The 9,966-nt window shown below is 35.6% G+C and overlaps 1 protein-coding gene across 1 annotated transcript in view; it reads left to right on the forward strand.

Moving 5' to 3' along the window:
• Positions 1-6,290: 6,290 nt before the first annotated feature.
• LOC106459038 (PTB domain-containing engulfment adapter protein 1-like) overlaps positions 6,291-9,966 on the forward strand; it is a 119,913-nt gene continuing 116,237 nt past the window's right edge. The window contains exon 1 of the mRNA XM_013918611.2: positions 6,291-6,562. The gene's annotated coding sequence lies outside the window, so the exon portion shown is untranslated. The remainder of the gene's footprint in view (positions 6,563-9,966) is intronic.

Raw genomic sequence — 9,966 nt, forward strand, 5'->3', positions numbered from 1 at the left:
AGTTACACAAGGGATATCTGTGATCTGCCCACCACAGGTATCGAAACCCGGTTTCTAGCGTTGTAAGTCCGCAGACATACCGCTATGCCACTGGGGGCACTTTATCAGTATTACGAAGAAAAATGTGATTCTTTTTCGGTATATTTGATAAGACCTATCCAACTCTAGATATTGCTGGACAACAGGTACACCGCTAAACTCGAGGACCCTGGGGCTGGTGTTGTCAACAACTGTAGCTTAGTTTTATATCGTTGGCTATTATGTAATTCTATCACAAGTCACAAAACACTGCATGTTTCTACGCATGAAGAGCGAGTTATTTATTAGTGTATACAATCTCACATACCTTTCCAGATGTACATACGTCCATGATCCTAGGAACCGTACATGCAACCGTTCGTGGCTTATGATAAATGAGCTCTTGTTATTAATTAGCAACTGCTTCACAAAACACTATTATCTTAGTCAGCCGACATCGTAGCTGCAGTTCCATTTTGATTTTGAACCCTAATGTAATCATGATGAACTTTACAACTGAATTATGAGCATAATAGTCTTATGCAATAAACCATGCACCTGATATTGTTAATCACAGACCATAAAGAGACAGTTATCATGCCCGGCCATAGACGCCGAGTTAGCGGGATCAAGGGGGCAAAGTGCCCCCCCCCCAACAAATTCCACAATATGTGCGGTTAGTGAAAAACTACAGTAAATGGAACAAAGTGTCAAGAGTGTTTATAGTAGAGAAACTGGTTTTAACACATTCACGCGTCCTCTTCGATCTCACGTTGTCTTCTGACAGGAAAACTGGTCAACAACCAGGGGTACCGGAACTTAGATTTCTCTTAAGGACACAGGTGGTTAGGAAACTATTTAAGTTAAAGTGCCCTTGGTAGGTGTTGAAATTCGACAGGTTTTTGATTAAGCAATTTTCGAAGATTCTTCTTGTCACGTAGTTATTTCTTTCGTATAAAATTGCTGTTGATTTTTAGTTGAATCGATGGTCAGAAGAATGGCATTGCTTCTGTTGACGTTAAATATGGTATGAAGAAGAAACAGAAACAATGCCATTGACGTTAAATATGGTTTGAAGAAGAATGGCGTTGTTTCTGTTTCCACATTTAACGTCTATGAAGAAGAATGGCATTGTTTCTGTTTCCATATCTAACGTCTTTTTGTGTGTTTGTTCAGAAGCTCATATCAACATTTTTCCGATTTCATTTACACAATCTTTCTCACAGGATTGGCATGGTGTGATATAAATGCCTTTTTTTATCATCAGTTGTTGTTCTGTTTGAAGTTAAATTGTTTTATTGGTGTTCGGATATTTGTCATCGTAACATGAATGGTGGTGTGGATTATACATGTGCTAGTTTTATCATTTGGGCTATGTAATTTCGTATTTATGATAAGACATAATAATGTAAGGTATGAATTAGAGATATGTTGACCCGTTTTCATTTAGACTTGCTTTGTTAGTTTGTAACTTATGATATAGACGAAGAAAGTTAAAGCCACCCCTACCTGTTCTTGACAAGTCGGCGCCTATGTGTTCAGTGTGTATGCTGTTAATACTGTCATATTGTACAGCATACACGGGAGGCATTAAAGTATCTTGAATACGCTATTCTGCCACATATATTGCATGATATGTTTGAGTTTTTGAGAATAATGCTCTGTGAGGGATATTTTATTTGGGGATGCTCTTTGCCTGTCGACGACAGGAGTCCAAGAGAGGTTGCCCCTCTGGCATTCATAGATTCACTATCTTAATTAACTCATTTGGGAAGACCAAGCTTTCCCAAGCCTCATATACGCTCCGCTCTTGATAGCAAAACTTTAATTCCAGCTGGCACATTCTTGTTTATTTAGCACTGGTTAGCTATAGTTAACCATGAGTAATTAATTTCTTCTTTAACCATAAGACGCTGCAAAATTTTCTGGTGAGCTTGTCATTCAATGATTATCAGTTTTGCCAGTTAGCCATTAATTTTCATGTTGTCTTTTGCATTTTCAACGTTTTTAGCTACTAGGTGTCAAAAGACTCTTGGACACTTTTTCTCAAATGCAAAGATACAAGCCAAGGGTAATTTTTCTTAGTTGTATCTTCTAATTAGCAGAATTTAATCAATGGTTATATGATTTCCGAAACTGGGAATATAAGGAACTAAACCGCTGATTTTTTTCATTATTTAGAAATAACGCCATCAACCGTATACCCATGCTCACACACACAAATGAAACTATATTAAATGCTGGTTATGTATCATCCATCCAGAAACTAGCGTCACAACTAGTAATCAAGATGCCACTCTGTCAATCTTGAGATGGACTCTTCAAATCAACCTGCTCATGCAGACCACGTGCACAGTGATGAGTCTCTTCTCAATGTAGATGAATCAAATAGCTATGCATGAATAATTGTAGCATTATTAGCGTTTATAGTACATCATAGTTAGGACTATATGTTTACACACATGTGCACATGAAAAGTGCCAGTGTGGCTGAATGTATGTATATGTTTCTGAAAACATGCAGATACACATGGAAAACATTATAATTCGTACCTAACGGCAAATTGATATTATTTGTTTTGGGTTCACTCTCAGGCAAACAGATTGCCAATGAAATTTGAAATGCTGAGCAACTGAAGCTCTCTATCAGTCAACAAATAAAGAAATAATAAGGGCAACAAGACTTCAGGTGGAAAACAAGAAGGAATATCGTTCTTTTCAAGCACAGTGGTGCAATGATTTCCATTGGCTAATTCTATGTGTATCCAGAAATGAGGTATTTTGCTCCACTTGCTGTACCTGCAAAGCATCTTCTGACTTGAATCTAAATAAACATATTGAACCACCATTCACTACTGATGGACTTAAATAAATTGAAATATTTTCAAGTCATCAGACGAGCGAAGGTAACGGAGGAGTGTGTATGAAGATGCAGCAAAGGAAAAATGGCCGACACTGCTGACTTTGAATACTCCTATGTTGAAACTTCAAGCTGATCGTAGGAATAATTTATTCAAGCAACTACCCAGTTTGAAATGACTTCTACGTGTGGCTATCAGAGGACATACAGAAGTAAAAATTAGTCTGAGGCAGCTGTTGAACTTCAGATTGGAGGACTTTACTGAACTGCAAGACTAGATTAATAATGGATACTATACATCATCAGACATTGTGAACGAGTGCACCACACCAAAGTGCCAATTTACCTTTGCTAACATAAAATGGAAGCTGTTACTAGATGTCCTTTGACTACGAACCCTCTGTCCAACAATATGGACTATGCTCACACATGCTTTCCAGTCTGCCCTTGACAGCTACAACGTGCTGGTCCACAATTTCACTGAAATTAACACAACCTGTTACAATAACTATGTTGCAGATGGAAGATCTGATACCTGTTTTTGGTAGGAAATTGTGTCACCTGATCTTCTTTGCTACTGAGCATGTGTCATGTACACTGCAAGAATAAGACACGACTGTGGAGGTAGGGATGATGCAGTTTTTGATTTAAAAAAATGGTGTCATGCCAGCTTCAAGTATTTCTGTGAAGTAGTCACAGAAGTATGGTCAGATTATCACGTGTTCCAGTTAGATCTACAATGAAGTGATCGATAAAGAAGTGCCGGACCGATTCAAAGGCTTAAACAAGAATCACTAGATGCATCTAGAAAGGTAGAGGACCTGGTGATAAAAGCTGCAAATTGAAAACTACCACAGTTCGATTACACCAACCTGGAAACGTATAACAAACGAGTTGATCGAAAATAAACTATGACGACAGCTGACCTTGCTTTTTTATTTCATAGAAGAATTAAGGAAAGTGTCAGGACCTTAGATCCTTAAGACAGGAAAGGTGGACATCGGCATGTTTTCAGAGTTCGTCAAGCTAATTATGATCTTCATAATAATATATGTCACCACAGCGCCAGTGTAACACTCATTATCACCACTGCGTAGACTGAAAACATATTTCAGATCCACTATGACTCAATGGGGACTAAACAATGAGTCACAAGGAGAGAACTGCTGGCTGGATCTTTTAACAGTTGTCACAGCTAGTGACATAAGAAAGAGTTTCTTTAACAACTACAACTAGTGTTAAGTTTGTAGCTGTATTTGTCAACTCCAAGGTAGAATTTATCTTTCTTATTATAATCATACATACATGTAAAGCGATTTACAGAAGACAGTATTTGAATACATCACGATAACACACTTTGCTCTACATTCTGTTAGCTAGTACTTTTAAAATATTATCCGTAAATTGCAGGATCTTTGAACATATTTTCGATTTCAAATATTTAAAAGTAAATAAATGGTACTTTATAGTAAATCGTTAAATTACATGAAACTTTATTATATATGGTTGATAAAAAATATAATTTTGTGGAGAAGGCCCTACATACATATACCCCCTTACACCTGCAGTGCGCACTTCATCCCCTTCCCAAGCTTGAGGTTTGTGCAGACACCTATGATGTCGACTTAAACTTGCAGATCAAAAACCTAGATCACAGCTTTACTTGCAACAGTTGGATGTGAGAACAATGGAACAATACAAGAAAGTATAACATGAAACGCTTTGTTTGTTTTTAGCAAAGCCACATTGGGCTATCCACTATGTCTACTGCTGGGAATGGAACTCCGGATTTTCCTGTTATAAGTTCATAAACTTACAAAAGAAGAATCAAATAACTGTTTCTGAAGATAACTGACAATATTATTAAAACATGAGGCATTTTAAAATATTTTAACTATCTTGCAGTTATTTTACAAATGCAGAAATGTAGGGTGGTTTATTTCTACTACGAGGATATTTTAATGCCTATAATTTGTCTTAGTATATTAGAGGTGACTGCATTCCTACACCTGGCTGTAGACAGCGAAAGGCAGTAGGAGTTAAAACATTGTTTTGCTCAAAGCACTCAACTCCTAACCCATAATTTGATCTTCCGTAACGGGTAACTAGTTTGATATTTGCGTTTGGATAATGTCTGATAGATGGAATATCCCCAACGTCTTTGGGCACTATGACCACAGACATTTTCCGTTAGGAGTTAGAGGACAATGACAGGAATTGGCCAATGGACGGTTTTCTTTTCTCTTTTGTAAGTCTCACAATACACATCTCGGTTTTGGTTTTCATTGGAATGATATAGGCGAAAAAAATAACGATTAATTATGTAAGTAGTTGCCCGTCATTCTTATAACGCACCAACAACACCAAAATGCAGAGAGCGATTTTACGCAGACGGGACGAAAATCGGCGATCCCCAGATTTACAATCCGGCACGCTAACCATTGAGTCACCATTAAGCAATTGGGCAAGTTAATAAATTACCTGTTGCGTTTTCTATTCAAGCGCATTAAATTTACTGCACGTATTTTGTAAATGGTAATAAGAATGCTTTTTATTTTTATATAAGTCTCTTTATAAAACTCTAAAATGAAATTTATTTGTATATGCTCCAATTAAAGAGGAACAGATGTGAACTACCAAATATTAACAAAAACATACAAATGGTTAGAAGTTTCGAAAGTGAGACTTCACTGCCTGACTTAGCCTCAATGAAGGCAAGTATATACAGCTACAGTCGTACTGATTATCCCTGTAAGAAATATCATCTCCAACACTGGCAATAGCCATTGGTAAAGTTAGTTTTTAGTTGTAGTTTTTAATTCTAGTTTTATGCAAGGTTATTATTTAATCTTAATTTTGTTTTAATTAGTTCTAATGAGGTAATTAAATTCACTGGATATGCATATATATATACGAGAGTACAGTATAATATACGTTTTTCAATACGGAGTTAATCTAGTTAAATAGTTACAATTCCAGCACTGAATTTTGAATACAGAAAAATTGGTGTCGAAAATTACCATCTTCGAAATTATTTTCATCTGTTCAAACAAGTCATTCTTCCTTCCTGGTTAGAGAACCTAAGATCTTAGTTCCGTTACATTAATTAAACCGCTTTTTTCAGGATTCCCCTATAGACGGCAGCACATTTTCATCTCGATGTTTTCACCTTTTCTGAAAACGTATTTGTACAGTTATGGATTTGTGTACTGTTCTTTTTGCTAACTTTCAGTTAAATTCCATTAAAAAAAACTGTATGTAAGTATTACACAGTGATGAAACTGTTGCATAATTTTGAGCTCTTAAAAATACATACAGGTCAAATTGGAATTAAAAACTTTTTTATTGTTGACAGAGGGCGCTATCGGTAGTTGTCAAACGTTTTAATACATGAGCTACATTCTTCTCCCGGTATTTTTCTGTGGAAGAAAGCTCAAAGATTTGGAGGTTAAAGGCTTTACAGTCGATTTTTTCAAAGTATTAAAATATGTCTTAGGATTCAAGAAAAATAACTGTTGAATGTACAGCGCGAATATTTGTTGTATTAAAAGAACCATAGTTTAATCTAGCTTCTTTTGATAACCTCGTAACGAACCTTTCGTGTGCTATGATAGTAATTTGTATGGTTCAACATTAAACAGCGTAAGTCGAAGCGCTAAAGACTTTGTCTACCGTACCGTTACCTGTAAGTTATCTTTTATTATAAATCACTTTTATCGTAATGAACGTTTATAAAACATGTTGTGTCGAAATATTGTATTACTATTAGTATCAGAACTGACATTTCTATACATATATATATTTATTTATATATATATGTGTGTGTGTGTGTGTAAGTGATAAATCCAGACCTTTCCACCGGGGGAAGAGAATGACTTACAATTTAAATTCAACTAAATGGAAAATACTTTACTTCAGGGGGGATTTTTATGCACAGGGGGATTTCTAAACCCCCAGAATTCAACACTGGCTTGTGTGTGTGTAGTTGCTTAGGAAGAATCTTTGCAGTTACTATTTTCTATATTACACATTTTTAACTTAAGAATGTGAAGTTGGTTTTTGGAAAGGATATATATATATATATATATGTGTGTGTGTATATATATATATATATATTTCGACAATGGTGTGAAATTTATTTTAATATCAAAGCGAACTAAGTTATATGTCTTTGTAGTAAGTGTAATGTGTACACAATCAACTAAATAACTGAAACGGGTGAATTTTTTCTGCGCTTGCAGGTAAAATATTAAGGTCTAAGAGCACCACGTCATTTTATTTATTTAGAGATTACAATTATTTATTTGTTTGATCAAAGAAAGTAATATAATTATAATAAATGCATGTAACAGTGTGTAGTATTCTCAAAAACATCCACACCGTCGTTGATTTCTTTACTCCATTTATATCTGTATTCATTAATGATATTCTTCATTCCGGATATTTCTGTGTTCACTAATGATATTCTTTATTCCGGGTATTTCTGTGTTCACTAATGATATTCTTCATTCCGGATATTTCTGTGTTCACTAATGACATTCTTTATTCCGGGGAATATCATTAGTGAACACAGAAATATTCATTCCGGGTATTTCTGTGTTCACTAATGATATTTTTCACTCCGGATATGTCTGTATTCGCTGATGATATTCTTCACTCCGGATATATCTGTATTCGCTGATGATATTATCTACTCCGGATATATCTGTATTCTCTGATGACATTCTTCACTCCGGATATATCTATACCATACACCGCCAGATTGCGAGTCGAGCGATCTAAGCACCAGGTCATGTCCAGAGAAAAGTTTGCCCCTGATAAAAAAGAAAAGAAAAAAGTCCACCTTTGAAAGCGTTCGGGTTATTTGGTTTAAGTTTATAGCAGGAATGAATAAAAATACATTACTATTTCATTACCTTTCATAACACTAAACACTTTTAATTCCTTTCATAATAATACTTTTAAATCCAAGTTTCCGGTGTTTTATGAAGTATTACTTAGGGGAAGCAGTTAAAAAAAAGATAATTAAATTCTTATATGAAAGAAATTTCCGGCAAAATATAACGTTATAGAAATTAATTTTTTTAGAGTTCCTTTAACTTTTATCACTTGAAAGCATACATATATTAAAAGTTTTACCCTGTGCCAATCCGATTAAAAGTACATGTGCTTACATATCACTTCCGCAATGTATGCATCATGGTATGTATTCTCTTGTTATCGTCTCGTTGTATTAACCTTGCACACAAAGAGTGGGCAGGTACGAGGTAATTTGTTCTGCTACGATCATATAAAATTCCATTAAAATCATTTACAAATAAAATACTTTAGTAAGAAGTCGTTGCCCTGTTATGCCAGTGTTTTATTGCTATTCTTCTGTGTCCGGCGGCACGATAAATGAATAACCGCAGCTGTGTTACCGAGGTCATCCTTCAGTAGAAAAGAGGACACAACAGTCTACCTAAACAGATTCGGGACACAGACACGCACTCCAGTTTTGAGTAACTAGTTTTTATAACGCTCGGAGATGGGCTTGCACTTGGAAAACGTTGTCATTGGCCTTATTGTGTACTATATTGCGTTCAAAATTGAAAATCGATTGAGAATAATTTTTCTGTGGGTATGAATATATACCTATTTGTATGTTAAATCTGCACCACCTGTCTCGAGGCTCCATAAGAATTAAGGAACTATAAGCCCTTCTAAATAAATACTTTAAACCTTCCTTGTAGAAGGCGTCACGGTCAAAATACACGTGGCTGCAAGGTGATTGTTAGGTTTACTGACACTTCAGCTTTAATCATATAACTGATATCAGTGTTTTCACGTGAAATCCCACACACGTTAAGGCACGTGGCTGTTTCTTGAATCACGTGTTACTGTAGGAAAACATGACTTGAAATTCAAGTTTTCTTAAAGCTTGTAGGATCTATAAAAGCAGGGAAATAAATTCTGTATTATTTCTCGTTTATAACCACGGGTTTCTTTTGTTTTAGGCACTGAGAGACGAGATAAATTATCGATTGGTTCGTGCAAGAATAGTTGGCATGAGGGGTTTGGGAAGCGCAAAATTTATATCGACGTTTTGAATGCCGATTGGCGCACGTAGAGGTGCTAGCAATAGGACTGTCGTTGAATGTCATAGAACAAAATAAATAGATAAATATATATGTGTTAATTTTTGTATGAAGTCAGAGTTGTTTCTGTTGAAACCATGCTGTTACGTTTGCCTGCATGAAGTATTACGGCATGATTTACATTAGAAACACTTCTTACACAATAGTGTTATTATGCTCTTGCGAAAATCAATACTAACTATTGTGTCACTTGTGGGAGTAGATTCGTGTTTCAGTATGTTCATTTTTTTTTTACCTGGCACATGGCCTGGTAATTATGGCGCTTGTCTCATTATTTACGGGTCGCGGGATCGAAACTCGGCACAAATATGTTCGCCCCTTTCAGCCGTGAGGGCTTTATAATGTAACGCACAATCCCACTGTTTCTTGGTAAAGATTAGTCTAAGAGTTGCGGTGGCTGCTGCCGGCCGCTTGCCTTCCCTATAGTCAACAGTTGAAAATTAGGAACGGTGGCAGATAGCCTTAGTAGCTTTGTCATAAACAAACAATTCAAGTTTATGGCAAGAATAACCTAAAAGTAATTCAATATATTCATTAAACGTAACCAGTAATATAAAGTTACAACTTTAAACTTAATGGTTATTATGTTTTAAACTTCTATTTGTAAAACTCGTTGCTTAGCAACATATATTTGAATACAATCTATACAAATAAACGTCAATATATGTGTGTATCATTCCTTATACGTTCCCACATTTCTTGATCAATCAGCACAACTTGACACAGTGATAAGAGATGACATGAAGGGGGGGGGGGGTAGCTCATTTAATTTTTTATTGATGGAATTCGTGAAAACAGTATGTCTTTCTTTTCAGTATTGGTACCTTTATCTGTTTTTGTTTCACTTTTGATGTTTATTATGTTAAGAAAAAATATAGAAGCTCAATTTCCTATCCTTTGTTACAAACGAGATTTTAATTCACCCGTCCAACGACGGATACTCCATCTAGTA

This window comes from Limulus polyphemus, unplaced genomic scaffold, assembly GCF_000517525.1.
Source record: "Limulus polyphemus unplaced genomic scaffold, Limulus_polyphemus-2.1.2 Scaffold550, whole genome shotgun sequence".
Taxonomy (NCBI): Eukaryota; Metazoa; Arthropoda; class Merostomata; order Xiphosura; family Limulidae; genus Limulus; species Limulus polyphemus.